The sequence below is a fragment of the Drosophila novamexicana genome, unplaced genomic scaffold, assembly GCF_003285875.2.
Source record: "Drosophila novamexicana strain 15010-1031.04,08,12 unplaced genomic scaffold, DnovRS2.1 tig00000817-arrow-arrow-pilon, whole genome shotgun sequence".
Taxonomy (NCBI): Eukaryota; Metazoa; Arthropoda; class Insecta; order Diptera; family Drosophilidae; genus Drosophila; species Drosophila novamexicana.
This window is the reverse complement of record NW_020824827.1, coordinates 981,828-1,002,904: the sequence shown is the minus strand read 5'-3', so window position 1 is coordinate 1,002,904 and position 21,077 is coordinate 981,828. Positions and strand designations below refer to the sequence as shown.

The 21,077-nt window shown below is 39.5% G+C and overlaps 1 protein-coding gene across 1 annotated transcript in view; it reads right to left on the bottom strand.

Annotated features, from left to right (window-relative positions):
• LOC115764132 (low choriolytic enzyme) overlaps positions 1-21,077 on the bottom strand; it is a 33,591-nt gene that overhangs the window by 2,460 nt on the left and 10,054 nt on the right. The gene's annotated exons all lie outside the window — the stretch shown is intronic.

The window sequence follows — 21,077 nt, the reverse complement described above, 5'->3', positions numbered from 1 at the left end:
AAAATGATTGACAACATATAAATTATATTTCATAAAACCTTTGAGCCTAAGCTTTCTGTATGAAAGTGTATTTTGGCTGCCGCATTTAAATCATATCATTAATTTCTTTGCGTGCTGTTGTTGTCGCCTGTTGTCGTTGGTCAGGTTTACTTCTTAATGTTATAAATAAACAAAATTTCGCAAAATTGATTTCAACGTCCGGAGGCCCGGCACGCTGCATTTCGTAAACGTTTAGAGCTCTGTTTTGTTAGTTGTTGGTTTGTTAGCCAAAACAGTTGCTGTTATTGTTTCTATACCCTATGCCCATTGCAAATGGCCAAAAGGGTATGATGTTTGTGCGCAAGTGCATGTAATAGGCAGAAGAAGTCAGGCCGAAATCTATAGTGTATATATATTCCTGATGACAGTCGAATTGATCCATCAAAAGCTTCGAGCTCGGAAATTATAATAGCTACAGGTATAATATTTGATAGGTATATCTCGCTAAAGGCCAGGCAGTACAATTTAATTTTAAATAATCGATAAATTGATTTGCTTTTATGAAATCGATTAATATTAATCGATTAATCGTTATCGGCGCTGTTTTATGAGCATATCTCAGAGCTTATCAGAGCTAGAGACACCAAATTGGGTATATTTAATTTTTTGAATACCTCTTTCTGAAAAAGAGTTTTACACATATTTGAATGCTTTAAATATGTCCCAAAATTTTCATAAACGCCGAAGTTAATCAAGAACATATTTGGCATAGAGCTAAGGTAAGAAAAAGGAAGAATTTCGCTAAAAGCAAACTTAACTCTCTGTGCAGGGTATTTCCTAGTCGGTGACTAGAGCACACACTTATTTTGTGTTTTTGCTGCTGTTAGCTGTTGCTTATATGATACCAAAGAGCAGCATTTGGACCAAGCATTTGAAAACTGCCGCCTCGGGGTCATTTCATTTTCAGATTAAAGATATATGTATGTACGCTCGAAATTGTCCAAGACTAACTATTTGTTTCTACTATCTACATCTTTGGGGTTTCAATTGTTTGTGTAGCAGCACTTGGGAATGCATTTTAATCGCTCATCATTAATTAGAGGCAACTACTTGCAACTTAATTAGCACAACAACAACAACAACAAGAACAACAACAATTCGGGCCACACATTTAATCATGATAATTTTTGGAATTTAAATTCATTTGTGGTATGTCGGACCATTTCGTATATTGTCGAGGTGTGAGCTTTGATTTTGTTAATGAATAAATCATTTTGCAAGAGCGCATTCCAATTAGTTACTAATATCCAATTACGCAAAATTGTGAGAGATATCAATGGGTCTACTAAGCTATTATGTTCGCTCGTGTGCCTATAAATTCCTTTGTGTACCCTGTGCACAGAGAAGAAACGGATTAAATGGGTATAACATGCTGATAGAGAATATATTCGTTGTCCAACACTATTTTTTCGGGCAAGGTTGCTTTGGAGTGTCGTCTTTGTCAACTATTGGGTATTTTCTGGTCGATCAGTCTTGCTTAGAACACTGCAGAACTAGGTACAGGGTATAAACTTGGCTCTTACTTTAGTTTTGCTTCATTTTGTCAATCTCGATTGAAGCAGTTGGAACTATAATATAGTATTACCAGATACCCTATACTGCTTGTCGATCACTTTCGACTCGACTGCTTTAGTACTGAGTTTTGGAATGATCTGCTGCTCAAACAATCATGACTGAAACTCTCTTGTACTGGATGCAAAAGTCGGCCTAAGTACAGGGTATGCAATAGTCGATCACTTGTGACTTTTTTCTTTAATTAGATTTGGCGCTTAATCAAATATATTTTGCATGCGCTTTGTGTTTTGCATAAATAATATATTTTACTATATGCCGCAAGTACAGGGTGTCTTAGGGTCGATCACTTGCTAACATTTTCTCTTGATTTGCTGCATAATCAACTAGATTTGGCTTGCGCTATATTTTAAATGGATTTTATTGTATATATTATATCTACGACTATTCAGCTTAAGTGCAGGGTATGTCAAAGTCGATCACAACTGACTTATTTCGATTTTCTGCTTGCGCTTTATGTTTCTAATATATTTTGAATATACTTATTATATTTGTGACTATTCGGCCTAATTACAGGGTATGATGCTAGATTTTCCATGCTCTATATACCTTATACTATATACATATACACACATATGTTATATATATGCTTTTAAGGCACTTTCCGCCACTTGTTCACTAGTTGTGACCTCTTGACCTGTTGTTAACCGCTGCTGACCTGGCAAACATTCCCAAATTTGAGTCAAATTTCAAATGCGATTCGCTTCTTTCTTTCTTTCCTCTTCTTTTTGGACGAACGTTCGGTGGGGGAGGGGGGGTGGTGGAATGGCATTATACCGCAAACGACTAATTCAAAGTTGTCACGTAATAAACCACCAAAAGCCAAAAACGAAAAAAACAAAAACTGAAAGCGAGAAACAATCGCTTCACAAATAATAAAAATCAAATAAATTTGCATTTTTATTTATTTATTTATTTTTTTTTTGTCAAAGCTGCGCTAACAACAACAATTTGAACCATGTACAAAATCGTTATTTGATTTGATTACGTAATGACGTCACACGCACACACAAACACACACAAGCAAGTGTTGCCAGCCGCCCCTCCTCCATACACTCGCACGCCCTTCTCGCTGTTCCTGAGACTGTGTCTTTCCCGTTTTGGCTGACAGTTTGTCTGCCGTTTGCATTTCGTTATACCCTTCTGTAAAAAGTACGTTAAACTCCGCACAAAATATGTGACGCAAGGCATTTTCAAGAACAAATAACGTATACATATTGATTCATGTATCTATCATATGACTGCAAGCAATGCAAATATTGTTTTTGGTATGGCAACACTTTAAGGCATTGCCAACTTAAAGGCGAACCGCTGCCATTTGTTCGCAAGTGTATTTGATATTCTGTGCGGCGAACATAACTGTTCTTTCTTATTTTGCATTCGCTTTGCTTTGCATTTTTATTGTGTGCTTCGCTTTGTTTTGCTTTGCCTTGTTTTGACACCCAAAAGCGATATCTCCAATTAGATTTCGAATGGAATTAATTGAATTGCATTAAAACGGTTGCTGATTTGTAGCTATGCTGATAGCGCCCCCCTCCCTTAACCCCTTTCCGCTTCGCACCCCTCGCCCGTGCACTTTGACTGCATTAATCTGCATAATACAAAGATAATATTTGGCATCTGTATAACAAAATTAATAACGTAATTTTCTTTGAAATATGAACAGCTCAAATTTTTCTGCCCCTTTGTTGTGCATCACGAAATGAGACGATTGTGGTGGGGGAGGGGGGTGGTGGGATTTGAGGGGCATTGCAAGGGATTTGCGTATTAATTATAACGTTGGCAAAATGAAACTTTTATTCTTTTTACGCTTAATAAAGCGAAAGCGCAAAGTTTTTCATGTTGTCATGGAATATCCTATGCTTAAGCATAAAGTGTTGTGGGTAGAACGGAAGAGGGAGGGTGGCAGAGAGAGAGAGAGGGAGGGGTGGGGGGACCACAACTTTTAATGCCGCTAATGTCGATTTTCAGTTAGAGAGAGTGAGATAGAGAGAGAGAGAGAGCGCGCGTAAAGGAAGTTTATGGAGAATTACGTGAGTGTGTCGCTGGTTAAGCTGCATTCGCCCAAGTCGGCTTAAATATACTTATAGATTTTGACCAAAACGAAAAACTTCTAGGCCAGCTTTGTCAATGACAGCCAACATTTTTATTAACAATACGATGTGAACAAAAGATATTAATTATTGAAAGTTAGAGCAAAACATTAATTTGATTGTAATATTAAGTTTCTATTTGATAAATTGTAATATTAAGTTTCTATATTTGCAATTTTCGAATTAAATACATACTTTTTTTACCCAGGACCTATTGAAACTGGGTAAAAGGGGTATAATGTTTTTGTGCCAATGCATGTAACAGACAGAAGGAAGCATCTCCGACTATATATATTATTGATCCGCATTAATAACCGAGTCGATCTAGCCACGTGGATCGCAAGGATCTCAGAAGAGCTAAAGACTTGAAATTTGGAACGTAGGTCTAATAATCGATAACCTGCCCCGTTTTCAAGCAATCGATAATAATCGATATCCAAACCTTGTATTCTTCAGCCAATCTCTTAGGTTTTAAGAGCTAGAATCAACAACTTTGATTCTTCTAGAATAATATATACCACCAAGAGGTTGTGGATATGCCCCAGTCACGAACTCCCAACTAGAGCATTTTTAATTTCAATTTTAAAACAAATTTGTGCAACTTTTCTGCAAAAGGAGTACTGAGTACAGGGTCAGCTTTATGCTACATAGAGTCTTCATTTTAATAAGCCAAATGCATATGGATATGTGTGCATGTTCATAAATTTGCTCTGAATTCCTCTGAGCTTTACACATAGAACGTTTTTCCACTAGAACTCGTTTGCCATTTCAAAGGTTTAGCTCATAAAGCATTATGTAAACATTTGAAAACTAACAGTCTCTGTGAAGTTCAAATTCATGCCATGAATATGTATAATTTTTAGTAAACACTGTAATATATATAAAACTTTTGCAGCTCTGAAGTTTATACAATCTGCACGTGTGCCTTGTTTTTTAGAGATGACAGCGTGTTTGGCATAAAATAATAAAAACTAACAGGTAAAGCTTTTAAGAATAAAAGACGCAAGAAAAAATAAGGAAAATTAGGAAAAAATTTAATTAAATGAATCAACAACGTTCTATTATTCATATGGGAGTTAGGTATTCAAAGTAGGCAACCTTTTTTTTGTATTTTTAGTTTTTTATTATATTTTACTTTTATTTCTATCACAAATAACATGACAGGCAGGGTATAAATAGCTTGAAATATTTGCACAAATTGATTTAAAGTAACTATTTTTTTGACCATAGGTGTATTTGCTATTAATTTTTCGTGTCACGCGCTCATCTCTAGCTGCCATTCACATTTGGCAATAGTTTTCTCATGTTCAATTCATTTCGCATATGGGGCAGGGCGTACGATTTACGTTTGCCAAATTCCATATGCGTGATATGTATACATATACATGCACATACACATACATATACATATACATATATATATGTTATGCGTGATATATATACATATGCACATTTTTATAGTATGGTGACATTTGATGTCACTTGAAAGATGCTCCCAGCTCTGTTACACACGCTCTCTCTCTCCCTATCTCTCTCTCTCTCTCTCCCCCCCATATTTACGCACTCCATATTGTTTGTATTGAAAATATTATCACACGCACACACACACACACGTTTACAAAATGGCGACACTGTCCCGTTGGAATAAACAAAAAAGCTGAGGAAGAAAAAAAAGTAATAAAAAAAAAGCAAAAACAATCGCTTACGTAGGCATTCTGTGAAGTATGTAAATCGATTTAACGCCACACGTCGGCGACGTGTGGAAAGTTGCGTATAAATGCCGCATATATGGAAATATCTTTGATAAGGGCATCAAAATGCCGGCATTTGCATTATAAAGATCCCGAGCAGCATGCGGGGGGAGGGTAAACATACCCACAAGTACAGTGAATGCTCCTTAGGGGCAAACAATTCAAATTCTATTCGAGTTTTGTTTTTCGAACAAAATGTCTTCCGTTGGGGCGCACGTTCCCTGGACAACATTTTTATACCCTGAGCCCATTAAAAATGGGTATAAGTGTATATTGTATTTGTGCAAAATCCAAATGTATGTAACAGGCAGAAGGGAGCAACTCCGACCCCATAAAGTATATATATTCTTGATCAGCATCAATAGCCGAGTCGATCTAGCCATGTCCGTCTGTCTCTGTCCGTCCGTTTGTCCGTCTGTCCGTATGTATGAACGCAAGGATCTCAGAACCTATAAGAGCTAGAGACTTTTAGATGTAGGTGCTCCTAGTACCTGCGCAGATCGAGTTTGTTTCCGATAATCGGATACTTACTCCGTTTCCAAGCAATCGATAAAAATCGATATCGATATCCTGTTTTTTTGGGCAATTTTGGTAAATAATAAGAGCTAAAGTCACCAAACTTGACATATAGCTTCTAAAATAGAATATATATATGCATTTGATGTTGGAAGAAGAGGGCTCAGGGTATCCCCTAGTCGGGAGCTCCCGACAAGAACCTCATACTTGTTTTTTTTAAATAAATGGAAAAGTTTGTCAACATTTATTTGCGGAAGCTTCCTTTTGAGCTTTTGTCAAAATTTGCATGAAGTTTTCGGAGCGTTGAACTAAGAAGTGAGAGGTCGCCAGTTCAGGGCGATGCTGGGTAATGTCTGTTAGTGCTAAAAAACAAGACTGGAACGTAGATTAGTTATTTGATTCAAATGTTCGTTCAAGCGAGCATTCACTGTCTTTCTATATTTCGTTTGCTTGCGTGGCAATTATAAATTATAAAACACAGTGTCATATCAATGGGCGAATATTTTTAGTGTTGACTGTGCCCGTGCGCAGCGGGTGGGCGGAGCGGCACGCCACATTCATTTAGATGCATGTCCGGCGATAAGGTCAAATGCCTTTCGGGCATTGCCTACTTTTAGGCAAATTAGTTGAGATTTTATAAAGCGTTTGTCTACAAAATCACAAACTGAGTGCCAAAGTCGGAAATGAAAAGCAACTAAATGCTTGCGCCATATCTGGCTAATAAATCAAAGCACGCTGCTGTTGGCCAAGTTGTACGCCAACGAGCTGCTTTCAGCGTTGGCTATAAATTCAATTTGTTAGCCAACTCCTTTGCCCGCCACAACAACAGGGCAGGGCTCGTGCGCCACGTTCTAATGCACAAACCTGCCCTCATTTGTCTTTTCGTGACGCTCTCTTTGTTTGTGTGTGTGTGTGTGTGCCTGTGTGTTGGTTTGTGTTTTATCACATTTTATCAATTGTCCAAATGTATCCGCTGCTCAATCAGTCGCACGGTCAGACAGACGGACAGCAGGACAGCCAGTCGCTTAGAGCTGACATTTGTCTGCGGCAAGCGCAGAATTAATGAAAATTTTGAGAATTTGCCAATCTATAATTACATCACACGCACACCGACTAGTTGCTGCCCAGATCTCTGGCTGTGGTTTTTCGTTGTGAATTATTGGTTGGCTGCCTCATTTGTTCAGTTCTTCGAGATGCCCCAGCCAGCAGTTCGTGGGGTGGAGGGCTAAGTAGCAAGGGGGGAGGGTATGCCGCCAAAATCAAATGAGTTAGCGGTCGCTTGGCCTCCCCTGGGAGGCATGAATTTGAGTTATGAGTGAGGCGCCACTTTTACGGGCAGCCGTAAATTTTTGACGCGCTACAGGGGCGTGGCAAAAGCTGTTGCTGCAGGTGGTGGGGAGAAACGGGGGGGGGGGGGGGGGGGGGGGTGACTTAATATTCACACCTTTATGTTGTGCGGCTCGGTTGGAGTTATTTATGCGCACGCATTACGCTTGATAGTGAAGGGCGCACAGAGCAGTGGCATGTTGGAGGGGTTAAGGGGGAGTGGGAGGGGGGGGGGTGGCGTTTTGTGTCCCGACTGATTGCTGATGGGTCATGCTTTATTATTTGCGAGCGTTTGCTCTGCTCTTATTGTAATTGAAAGGTATAAATAACATTAGGCAAACAGCAAATAAATAATGCGCGTGTGTGTGTGTCTGTGTGTTTGTGTGTGTGTGTGTGTGTGTGTGTGTGACCTTTGTCCCCGTCTGCGTTAAGCACCTTTTAGGGTCTGTTGCGTGCCCGTGCGCTAATCTTTCCCGGCCATCAACTGGCTCGGTCTCATCATATTTTATCAATTTATTGGCAGCTCTGCGGCTGCGGCTGACCAAGTGGCTACTGTACATCAAATTGTTATTTATTATTTACACTACACATTTGATTGCCATTACATATTGCTAATATTATTGTGTATCCAGGTGTGTGTGTGTGTGTGTCAGTGTGTGTGTCTCGCTCGAGGTGGTCTCTTATCAAATTTTGCTGCCACTGGCTTCGTTTTGCCAATTTTTCATCTTATTTATGAACTCTCGACGCTCAGGTGGCCCTCAAGGTATTTGCCAAATAATAATAAATATTCCTCTTCCCCTGGCCTCCTTTCTCTTTTACACCTGCCACACACCGTCTCTCCCCCTCTCTCTCTCTCGCTCTCTATTTATATTTTGCATATAAATATACTTGCATACATATGTATTTCTTTTATTTATGGCATTTTTCTTCTTGTTGTTGTTGCTCATAATTGAATTTGAATCACAAATAGACACAACACTTGCCTTCCGGGCGTGTGTGTGTGTGTTTGATGTGTGTACTTCTTTGTCGCACTGTGTGTTATTAAATTATTGTTTTTGCATCTAATTCCTCTTCCCGCTGGGGTCTAGACAGCCGTGCAAATTCAATAAAAGTATTTAAGTTTGACAAATAGCTTGCCACGCAGACAACTTTATAAATAAAGCACAAAAATACATTTCTCAAATATATCTCAAATATCTGGCTAATCTTCAGTATAAAATATTTTTGTTTGACTTATTTAAAATAGTTAAAAAAAGGGTAAATATACAAGTATTTTGAATGTGGCAGATGTAAATGTAGATTAAAGTGAAATGTGTTTAAACACTCAGAGTTAAGAAATGATCAAAATTTGAATTACATTTTTATACCCTGAACCCATTAAAAATGGGTATAAGGGTATATTGTATTTGTGCGAAATCCAAGAGCTAGAGACTTGAAGTCTTAGATGTAGGTGCTCCTAGTTCCCGCGCAGATCGAGTTTGTTTCCGATAATCTATAATTTAATCCTTTTCCAAGCAATCGATATCGATATCCTGTTCTTTGGGCAATTTTGGTAAATAATAATAAGAGTCACCAAACTTGACATATAGCTTCTAAAATAGAATATATATATGCATTTGATGTTGGAAGAAGAGGGCTCAGGGTATCCCCTAGTCGGGAGCTCCAGACTAGAACCTCTTACTTGTTCTTGATTTTCTTCATTTCTCTCGCTCGATCGGGAATGGCATTTGGCACCATAATTGTCCGGATTCGTATTAGAGATGGACTCAATGTTTAGTATAAGAAAGGAAGGGAAATGAAATGTTGTTTTGTTTTTTTATACACTTTCTAGAGTATATTATAGTTTTGTCATGAAATGTGTAACGCATAGAAGGAGATATACATTCGAGTACAGTATCAACAGCCGAGTCCATTTAGCCATGTCCGTGTATCTGTTTGCGAACTAGTCTTGAAACTTTGCATTGGTTAATATTTTGATCATATGAATGGGATCGTTGGGATCGCAACACTATATCATATAACTATACCGAAAATGATGTCTTTCTATGGAAAACTTATTTGTTTATCAGGATAGTTTGGTCGAGACTCGGCATTCCGTAACTAAACTATGCTGCTTATATATGAGGTAAATCTTATCAGGATCGCACTACTATATTATATAGCTCTATGGGAAGAATCTGTCAAAAAGAAAAATCATTTTTGTTACGAAGAATATTGTGTTTTCCAAGATGTTTTCATGAATCTCAGCATTTACAATTCTCACATATTTGCAAAATCATTAGGCAAATGCTCACAAAGGGTATTAAATCTTCGGCTTGCCAAAGATGTCCATAATTTCTCCTTGTTTTAAAGAGAAAAAACATGATTAATTGACATCTAGAGTACCCTCTACCTCGCTCTCCCTTCCTCACTCTCGCTCTCTGACTCTATTTTAGAGACTTTTTTAGAAAGAGTATCAATGTTCGTCTAAGCTAAGCTCTAAGTTAAGTTTCTTTTCCAGTCGTTAACTTTTGCTAGTTCCAACTTCCCTTTCAAGCTTTCTCCTTTACTTTGCGGCACTTAGTTGATCAGCAGCAGCCTTTTTAAGGATATTTGCAAATTTTGTGTTTTGTTTTATTTGTGGTTTTTACTTAATTTGAAGCACAATAGAGCTGTGTGTGGCCAGCTAGTCTGATGAGCAGAATTCACATAAAATATGTATCAGACAGCTCACGTCTATTGCATTTGTTGTGGCTGCGTGGCAGATGCGTGCGGTTGCGTGTTGTCAGCTCGCTGAGTGCCAAACAGAGTGCTGACCAGACCACACCAGACCAGACTGGAGTAGAGCAGAGTCGACCGGTGGAGTAGCGTCCACAGGAGTCCACTAAACGGCTATTAGCTGGCCGGGCTCATGCAAAATGCATGACCGAATGGTCAGACAAGTTAACGAGTCGTCTCCGTGGGGCCTGGAAAGTGTTTGTGGCTAATCAAAGTTGGACGCTGGTGGGTCCTTTGGTAGACGCTTTCTCTCGGCTGCTTGGTTTATGCGCCATTTAAATTAATCACGAGATATGTGTTGAAAACTTTGGCCATATTTTGTGCGTGTGCGTGTGTGTGTGCGTGTGCGTGTGTTAATTAATTGACGCACACATATTTGATTGTGGGCCAAGATTTATAAACAACACATTAGCGGTGTGTGCCGCTTCACTAACCGCATTTCCAAATGCGTTTCAATGTGTGTCCACATGTCCAGACTTGGCTCTTTACGCTCTAATTTCATTGAAATGTGCTGCGTTGGCTTGTGCCCAAACAAAAGGCCAAACAAACCACGGCACGGAAGCGCGACACACACACACACACACACACACACACATACTCGCACATAGACTGAGCACAGGAAGTGTTGGCGCACAGCGCGTAGGTTGGGGCAGCTATTGGGGCACATGCAATTGCCTGACTACCACAATTTGACGTCGAAAGTAGCAAAACGAGTATAACTCTATGGCACATGCCCGCCGATGAGGTGCCAATATAGCCATGGAGATCCTCCGCCCGCTCATTACCATGGCAAAGCTGCATACGTTTTGTGACAATAACTTAGAGCTCAAAGATACTAGCGAAGTTTGTTGAGCTCTTCCTTTTAATACTTTTCAATTTTTTGCACACATTTACAAACCAGGTTTTTTCTTTTAACGTTGAAAATCTTTTTTTCAATTTTAACCCAGGTATAGTTTTAAATAATTGTCTCGGGCAACTCAAAACTCTTATATGTCATATGTTATCTTAACATGTTTGTTGATGTTAACAATTCTGTTAAAGCGTATGTTATTTGGCTGTAGTATTTCATTTATCAACAGTGTAGTTACTTAAAATATTCAGAAAAGTAACTGTTTTGCTAATAAGTTATTGAAAGTTGCATTGCTTCGGGCATTTTTATACGCGACATGTCCGCAAATCTGTTCACATAACATGTTATGGGTCATGTGTTATCTTAACATTTTTCTGTATGTTAACATTTCTGTAAGAATGCAAGCGTATGATATTTTAGTGTAGCAATTTTCTTTATCAAAAGTGGGTTCAATTTAAATATTTTGAAGAAATACTTTTTGCTAATAAATAATTCGGATTAGCCCATAGTGCATTGCCTCGGGTAGCTCAAAACGCGATATGTCCGCAACGCTGTTCAAATAACCCTGCCATGGCAGTCATCGCTCCATATCCAGAGCCGCCCACATCCGCCAAGTACTTGCACACTATTATTTGCTGCAGCAGCTTCTCTTTTGGCTGGGAGCTGCAAATGTGTGTAGGTGTGTGTGCGTGTCCTGCCATCCTGTTTGTATTGACTGTGTAGGTAATGGTAATTCTGTAAAATGCGTTCCCCCAGCATAATGAGTTACGCAAAATGCTGCGCTGCGTATACTGCCGACTATTTTCACAGGGTTTTGTGCGAAAGCGGGCGTGGCATATCGAGGGGGGAGGGGGGGGGCTGTACTTTGTACATTTGCATTGATTATACGCACACGATACATAATGTTTGGTCGAAAAATGTGCCGCCGGTTATCTTTTGTTAGCCGTTGCTGTGCTCTAATTGAAATCTTTGCTCCAGCTGTGTTTGATTATGAGGTTGTTCATGTTGTTGTTGTTGTTTGTGTTGTTGTTGCTTTTGTTTAACGAGTTTCAAGCATCATTAGTTCAGGTAGTTAATTATTCGACTTTCACTAATCGCATTTACGGGGCTTTTTGTAGCTTATCCGCATAGATTTGGACTCGAATTTTAATTGCATAAAAGTACCAACATACTGAACTAATCAGATTAGAAATATATATATATATGTTATCTTAACGACAGAGAGAGAAACAGGGAGAGAGAGAGAGCGTGTGCTACATTCACTAGTCGACAAAAGGCAGGTATTGGATTTTATACCCTTGCAGAGGGTATTGTAATTTTGTCGTGATATGTGTAACGCATAGAAGGAGACATCTCCGACCCCATAGATTATATATATTCTTGATCAGCATCAAGAGCCAAGTCAATATACCCATGTCCGTCTGTCCGTCTGTCTGTTTCTATGCGAACTAGTCTCTCAGTTTAAAGGCTATCTTTATGAAACTTTGCAGAAGTCCTTTTATCTGTGGCACGCAGCATATATGTCAAAATCAGCTGGATCGGACCACTATATCATATAGCTGCCATAGGAACGATCGGTCGAAAATGAAATTGTTGTATGGAAAACTTTTTTGTCATTCAAGATATCTTGATTAAACACGGCATTTAAAGATTTCACTATGCTCCCTTCATTTTTGCAAAATTTTATTTACATCGGACTACTATATCATATATCTGCCATAGGTTTTTGATTGAAAATCTTTTTTGTTTATAGAGATATCTTGACCAAAATCGGCATTAACTATTTTCCCTGTGCTTTTTAGATACGGGCAACGCCCGTTGTTGGATCTGCAAGGGTATTAGATCTTCGGCGTGCAGAAATATTCAAATAATCAACTTATTTACTGCCTGCACAAAAAAGGCAAACTTTCATCAGGAAATCTTCAAAACTGTGAGAAAAGTTTGCATAGAAAGAGACAAACATATCGAAGGTCAGACGGAGCTATGTTAACTCGGGTATATATAAAGGGTATATAGTAAATGCCTTAAAATTACCCGCCGTTGCTCGGTCTATTCAATTCTCTTCACAGACATGTTCCCTCAATATTAGCACAAAAGAAAGAAACTTAAAATATCCTTATTATTATATAACAAACAAATTTTTGCCTTTCGGGGGGCTTTTATTCTTAAACTTTGACACGCGTTTAACCCTTCTTGCGGCACTCTAAACCCGGTCCTAGGGCTTACTGTCGACGTAAAAGGCAGCTTCTGTACAAATGTCAGCTTCTTAGCTTTTATGACTTGGGCTGTGTGTTGATACTCATATAGTCAGTCAGTCAGCAGTCAGTCAGTCAATCAATCAGTCAGTCATTCATTCATTCATTCATTCACTCAGGACAAGTTCATTTATCTGTATAACTAAATGTATTCCCTTATACGTTTTATATCTCGTGATACTATCACAACATGCTCTAGATCCTGGTCACTATTTTTTTAAAGCTTGCTAACTTGATAATCGTTGGCCCCCTACTAGCTTAGATTATTAATTAAGGGTATTTTGTATACATGTGCGGGCACACGTTTTGTCACCTGCTGCTGGCGTCAACAATAATAACCAGCTATTAGTTGCTTTATAGTTGGAAAATTGCTGTTAATATGCCTCCGTTCAGCTGTTGCGCAATCTAACTACAACTATGAAGACCGGTGTAACAGCTGTCATTTATGGTGTAATTATGGTTTTTATTACATCAAGAGCCAGCACACACTATGCACCAATACATGCACACACATTGCCACCCACAACGCCCCCACACACACACGCCCACTCACACTCACATGTGTGTGAATATATGTGTTCAGCTGTCGTTGTCAGCAGCGGACGATAAAGTCGATTGATATTGGCATGACCGCTTGGCCAGGAATCGAGTACTCGGAATACACGAGTAGATTTGCACATACACACACATATAAGTATATGTAAGTATGTGTGATTGTGTGTGTGTGCAGCATATTGCTGGTGCTCTTTCTGCGTTTGGTTTTGGTCGTTCATCTGCTTTATTGGCCACTTGCTTTAAATTGTAAATCCTTCAGTCAGAAGCCAAGTCAAATGTCATATGACAGCAGTTCCCACTGACTACTGCTACTGCTGCTGCTGCTGCTGCCTTTTCCATCTGTCTATCCTTATCTAGCTGTAGCTCCTTCTCTTTCTCTATCTGCGCTGGCAGTGTCGTAATTGATTCGTGTTAACTCTTGACTGGCAATAGACGAAGCATGCCAAGCAAATGTGGCTCGCAGTTATCCTGCGACTGGCTCTCACTCTCTCTCCCTCTCTCTGTGTATGTGTATGTGTGTATGAGTGTGTGTGTGTGTCCTGGTCTGGTTTTGTGTGGGACACATTTGCTGTCATAGATCATGCACTTGGTTAAATCAAAAATTCTTCCTGTCAACTTGCGTTTTAACACACGACTGACTGCAGTCAATGCCTCTTCGAACGCCTTCTGCTCCTTCCCCCCCCCCCCCCCCCCCCCCCCCCCCCCTCACACACATACACACTCGCACACTCGCACACTTTTCGCACAGTCATTCCCTGCTAAGAGCCTTCAGCTCGTTTTTAGCTGAAATTCGAATTTCATTACGAACGAACCCCTCTAAGTGTTGTTTAATTACATTAAATTGCTGCAAGACAACCTCAAAACGTCAATAGCTCAGCCGTGCATCCATGAATTTGCATGAACCTAACCCACTTTGAGTTAAAATATGTGCACATGTTTAACTCAAGATCGGGCCCAATTAGCAGATACCCTTCCCAGCAGCTCCGCAGAAAGTCAAACTTCCCTTTTCACTTACACATAGACAAGAAAAGATACGTCCTGCTGTATAAAAATGCATTATTAACTTGTTTCTTCTTCAATCACTATGAAATTGTCAGAGTATTAACTGTGCACTCATTCATGTACAAGATGTTGGAGGTATTTCTCCAAATGTGATCGTTTTTGGGAAAGTGAGAAGTTATTTGAGGTAAGCATTTTTCGATTTGTGTCCTCGGAGAATCTTTAAAGGAACTGCAAGTCAGTTTATTGATAACAAATAAATTCAAATGAAAATTTGATGGACAAGACAAGAATCCGCTAACCGACCTGTAAAAGTCTTGTTCGATCGCTTTTTGATGCTGTTCAAGATAATTTATATTTTTATGTGCTCAAAGGTGCCTGCTTCTGTTGCCTGTTGCTCACATTTCGACAGTTGCACTGTAATCTATAGTGTGTATTAAAAAACCACAAAAATGCTTGCACATTTTTACTCAACTCTCTGCGTCTATCTTGTTTTCATGTGCTCACAAACTTTTGTAACTTGAGTTTCTTCCTCTGTGTATACCCATTATATGTGACTAAAAGGGGCATAATGTTTTTGAATGCAAATTTATGGAACAGCTCGAAAGACAAATAAATATACTTTTGAACAGTGTGAATTGCCTCCATATATATATATAATTTCCCATATCCCAAATACAAAACAAGTATAGTTAAATATATACATATATATATATATAAGTATTTGTATAGTATAAATATCGTATACACTGATTTAAAATGGTTCAATAATTGGTGAGTGCACGCGTTCCTCCCGAGCTGTTTTTAGGGTATCTTCTAGTCGGTCACGCCCATTTAAAGCAAGCTTGCTAGTTCTCTTTTTTTTTTTGGCTTCGCTTCGGCTTGCCCCGCCGGCAGGCAGGCAGGCAGGCAGGCAACAGAATATGTTAACTAACGATGATTGAACGCTTTCGGTTGCCCGATTTTGGCGCGCAGATACAAAAAAGCCTTTCGCATGCATATGTAGGCGTCGCTACACCCGTGAAGGAGACTCATGCCGCTTATATGTAGATCGCGCACTTGTACATGTTAACAAAGCAACTCTTGGAGACTTGACACACACAGCAACACACACAACACACACACATGCACACATGTACACATGCACACATGCACACATGCACACATGCAGCTGCAGTTGCGCAAAGTTTTGCATGCATTTGGCGCATTTAACGGATTAACGTCATAAGCTTTAGCGCTACACACGCGATGACAGATGAATTTGCCAGCGTCTGTGTGTGAGTGTGTGTGTGTGTTGTGTCTTCGTGTGTGTTAAGCTTTTATGCGCTGTGGTGTGTTTTTTGATGCTTGACAGTTGCTGCTGCAAGCGCCTTACGAGCGCTGGCAAATATATTGCAAGTGCAATTGCCAGCTGTGGTTGCTGTTGGGGAAGGGGAAAGCAGGTGAGGGGGCATAGGCAGGTGAATGGGCGTGGCAGTGCTGAAGTTGACTGTTGCTGCCTGAATCCATCAATCAATATGATTAAAAGGTTTTTGGCGCTGGAATTTTCGGCTTACAAAATAATAAACATAATTATCGTGAAATTAAAAGTATCTGTCAGATACAGCTTGAATCTATTGATTTCGCCCGCAATTTAATGTGACAAAATATCGACATACACACACACACACACACACAGACACATACATATATATATATATAGTGAATATGTGTAAATGTGCCCCGTTTATCAGAGAAAAGTCCGGGCCTAAAACATTTTGTGTGTTTAAATAATTTATTTGATTTAAATATAAAAATGTGGCACACGCAAATATGCGAATGTGTGCAATGCACACACACCCACACACACACATATACACACATACATGCGCATGTCGTATGTATTGTATTTTATTTATATTTCTTTTATCAACATATTTTGCGCCATGTGAAACATTTTAACGGCCATTTGCATTCGGACTGTAAATGTTTTTGGTAGATCTACCCCTGTTGCTGCCACTTGCCCCCTGCCCCCGCACCTGTACCCGCCTCTGCTGCTGCTGCTGTGCGATGATTTAGCGTGCGCAATCAAAGTGATGTGTATAACAAATTTACCGTTATTTATGCAAACAAAAATTGCACGGCAATTAACTTTCGTCGGGCGGTTCAGTGGGTGGCACGTCTGGGTTCGCCTCCGCACAGATTGATAAAAAAAAACAACAATAAAAAAAGTGGAGGACGAAATATTTATTGCACTGCTCGATCAGAAGATACCACGTGATTAGCTCAAGCTTTAGAAATGACGGAAAATATATTTCGTTTATTTCAATATAGAAAATAATTAAAAAAATATCGAGAGAAATTATGTTATATTTGGTTCCAACTCAGTTGACAGTTAACGAATCATGACCTAAGTTATTTGAGGAAAAGTGTTTACTAGGCCTTTCGGTAGATTTTGTAGAATTTTTGGCAAACAATTTGATTTACAAAAAGTTCGCATGAGTGCTGCATTTTCATCTAAATGTGACACTCAAAATTGTATCAAAATTAAAAACTAAATAATAATAATTAGAATACAAATATTTGTAATATCATCGTCGACATGTTGGAGGCATTTTATAATTCCGTCCGGCCAGCTATGCAAAAAGTATGTCAATGAATTGCATTTTCTATCTTGCATAAATTTTATACGGAGAATCAAATATATTAATATTGATTTAGTTTTGCCAAAGTTGAAGGCGTTTGATATTTTGGAGTGGCATTCATTGAGGAAATTTTATATTCAAAGATTGGACAATTTTTCTAGAATTTGTGGCAACTTTTTTGACCGCCTTGAACTGAGTTTTATCTGGTATTTTGTGCTTATTTTGAGACTTCTTTTTGATTTTTCTTTATTTTTGTGACAATAAATTGTGTGGATATATTATATAAATAAATATAAATATATTAAAAAATTAAAAATAGTCCTTTAAATGAATTTTCATTATTTTGTGAGGACAAAAATTATATATATTTATATATTCAGTTCCAATTATAAACAGATTAAATTGCATAATTTAATTTAAGTAATAATTTGAATAATTTAAGCATCATAAATTGAAATATGTGCTTTTTCCCACTGCCTGTTATATCCTTGAAAATGTTTGCTCGCAGGATATAAATTGTGCCATGTCCGGCGTTTAAAAATGCCATGTTGCATATTGACGATGGCCTCACCCTCGTGGAGTAGATTTCGCATATTGAACAAATAGCGACAGCAGCAGCTGCTACACCCGATCTCTGCCAGCCCCCCTCTCGTCTGTTCTTGTTTCCCTGTGCCCCCTGCTGCTCATACATATTATTGGGTTAGTCACATTTGCATGTGTAACTGCGATTTACACAGCGAAAATAAAACACTAATCGGAGCGCTGCGAATTGTGGGACTGTGGGACTGGGTCACATGGGTGTAGATCATAATTGCGTGTCGTTTGGCTAAAGGGAATACTGTTTGGTCATCTGATTTTAGTAAAATATGAACAGTTAACAGGCGACAATAAAACGACTCAATTAGTGTAGTTGGACAAACCAATGCCAAGCTATAAATCTTTTCGAAAAAAAAAGTCTGAAATAGTAAAAGAACATCGGACACTTTAGTGTAAATAAGAGTTTAAAGTGAGTTGAACAAAAGAAAGGGACTCTCTGGCCAAGACGGTCAATTGGGCCTGGGGCTCTCTAAATGAGAATGGGTTTTTTTCATGGGGAGAGAAGACTCTGATTATAATACCCTCTAATGCTTTCATGCAGGGTATTTTTAGAGATAAAGTTAGGTGGGCCCACGACCTACCTTATGTGAGGGTAAGAAGCTTAAAAAGCCCCTGATCGTAGTTGGGTAGATAAACCCTTTGCACAGCTGCTTCATTCTATCCCAATTAAAGAGAATGTGCATGATTGTTTCTACTTCAGCCAAGCAGAGCCTACTCTCTGCGTCAGAGATGATATTTGCCCTGTCGGACAGTCTAGTTTCATAGGCCAATTTCTAGGTTCACTAAGCATCTTATCCTTTCGGAATTCCTTCCTAGAGTGTCACAGATTTTTGATATCTTCTGTTAATAGCATGCTAACGTGGATTTGTTGAAAACTCAAGGGTATACAGAGGGTTCTGAGTGAGTTTGGGTAGAGAATCTGACCTGGCGCATGACAAGGAACTTATCATAGTGTGACCCTCTTGTGGAGACACTTTCAGCTGTCTGCTACAAGTTTTGGAGCTTGTGCTCCACATATATACTTTGCTACAATAAAAATCTCAACTTGAAAGACGCCGCATTGCCGCCCAATTGCAATACAGCCTTCCCGTTTTGGTGCAAGACTCGATGTAACCGCAACTTAAGTGTAAGCCGTGTCTTTAATTGATGGCCAAGCAATTAAAAAGAAGAGCAAAAGGTATTTGATAGAAAGTATTTCCTTTGTCCGGTTGTTTGCGTTTTTGCCCCAATCAATTTGGCATTAACGTGTTTTCCTTCAGGTTGCCTTGTGGCATGCCACACACTAATTGCTAAACAATGCACAACACTTATAATTTCCATTTATCTGTTTTGCTTTCGCCTTTGTTATGCGCTCTCTGTGCTATTTTCCCAAATTCGCAATTCGCTTCATTTCGTTGCAGAAGTGTTCAATTAAAACCAGAGGCAGAGAGCATCATCGGTTACAAGTGCCTCTGAGCTGATTTGTTTACAGAACGAAGCGCGCCTTGGTGGAGCTACCACTTCATGTATGTAGCATTGTCCGAGGTGATTCAAAGCGTTCAAGCTGAGCTCCATGTTGGTGGATGCTTGCTATGGGGTTCAAATGCAGTTGTTGCCGTTGCCTTTGCTACAGGTATGCTGGTTGCAGGTCGAAATTCCAGCACAGCTCGGGGCCAGCCAGGCAGAGTTCAGCTGGGAAAGCTCTGCATGTCATCAGCTAACGAAAGTTGCAACCACTTGCGAGGCCGCAGTTGCACGCAGCGCTGATCCCGTTGTTGCTGTTTGATGATGATGAAATAGCGTGCACACAGAACAGATACTGCCAAGACCCAGGCCATTGTGTACCACAGCAACGTGTGTGGTGTTTGTGTGTGCGTGTGTGCGGCATGCCAGAAAGGAATGTGCAACAGAAACCAAAAATATGCGATATAATTCCAAAGCACAATACCATGAAGTACATCATCAGTGCAGATTTATGGTTGACTGCTAGAATAGGTCAGCAGCCGCATTTATTGAAGAAGCAGCAAACGCCAGGCGCCTGCCACATGGTGGCACACACACACATGCAGGCAGCCAGGCAGGCAGAGTAACTGGAGCAGAGGCTACCATTGCAACGGGCGTTTGGTAAATTACATGCACATGCACATGCACATTCGCATGCACATGCACATGCACATGCACATGCCATGCCGCCATGCTATATGCCAGCGTGCATCATGGCCATCATGTTGCATGGTAAGCTCACCCATATATATACATATATACATATACATATATGTGGCCCGCCCACGCGCACCTTGTCGCCATCATCATCATCACACGTTGCGGATGCGCCAGCGCTTTGTTGTTGCCTTGGCGGCTTCGCATCGTGTTCGAGCACTAGAAAATATTGAAATCTCACTGACTGACGCCGCCGCATCTCTAATGACGTGTGTTTGAAATGAAATATTCATATGTACGCTGTGGGCGGAGCTGGTCGTGTCGGCTCGGAATGGTCGGGTTGGGTTAGATGGGTGCTGTCGGTCTGCCAGCCGGGCGGAGGGCCTAACACAGGCCACAGGTCCCACGGCTTGGAGGTCTTTAAAGTGTCACCAAGTTAAGGGCACGCAGCAGAATGCAAAGCTCAAACTCAAATCGTTGGGCATTAGCTTAATGGCCAGCCCAACTGGCGCAGTTGGAGTCCGGGCCAAGACATCAACAGGCCGCACAACGCGCCCCTTAACAGTGTTGGCAACGTAAGGGTTTTATATAAAAGAAGCTAGCAATAGCCTTAAGATAAGTATCGTAAATTCTCTAAATAATTTCTGAAATACTTTAAGTTAGAAGAGCATCAACAATAATTCGCTGATATCTAGGATATTTCGTACTCTGAATAAAATTTTAAATTATTCTATTCAGTTATGAGATATTACATAAAGTTAACTATTTTATTATAAATATTTTGACAAATGGAACTTTTTTTAAACAACGAGAATATCCATATATATGTATATAGTATTTAAACTGTATGGAAAATCGAAGATGCAACATTCTTTTTTATTTCTTAAAGCACCTAACATAGCTGAATATAATATTGACGACTTTCTAGCTTTAAAATAGCTAAAATGACAGCACTGCCAGCACACATACTATTATCGTTAAACGTCATCAGCAACATCTTAACT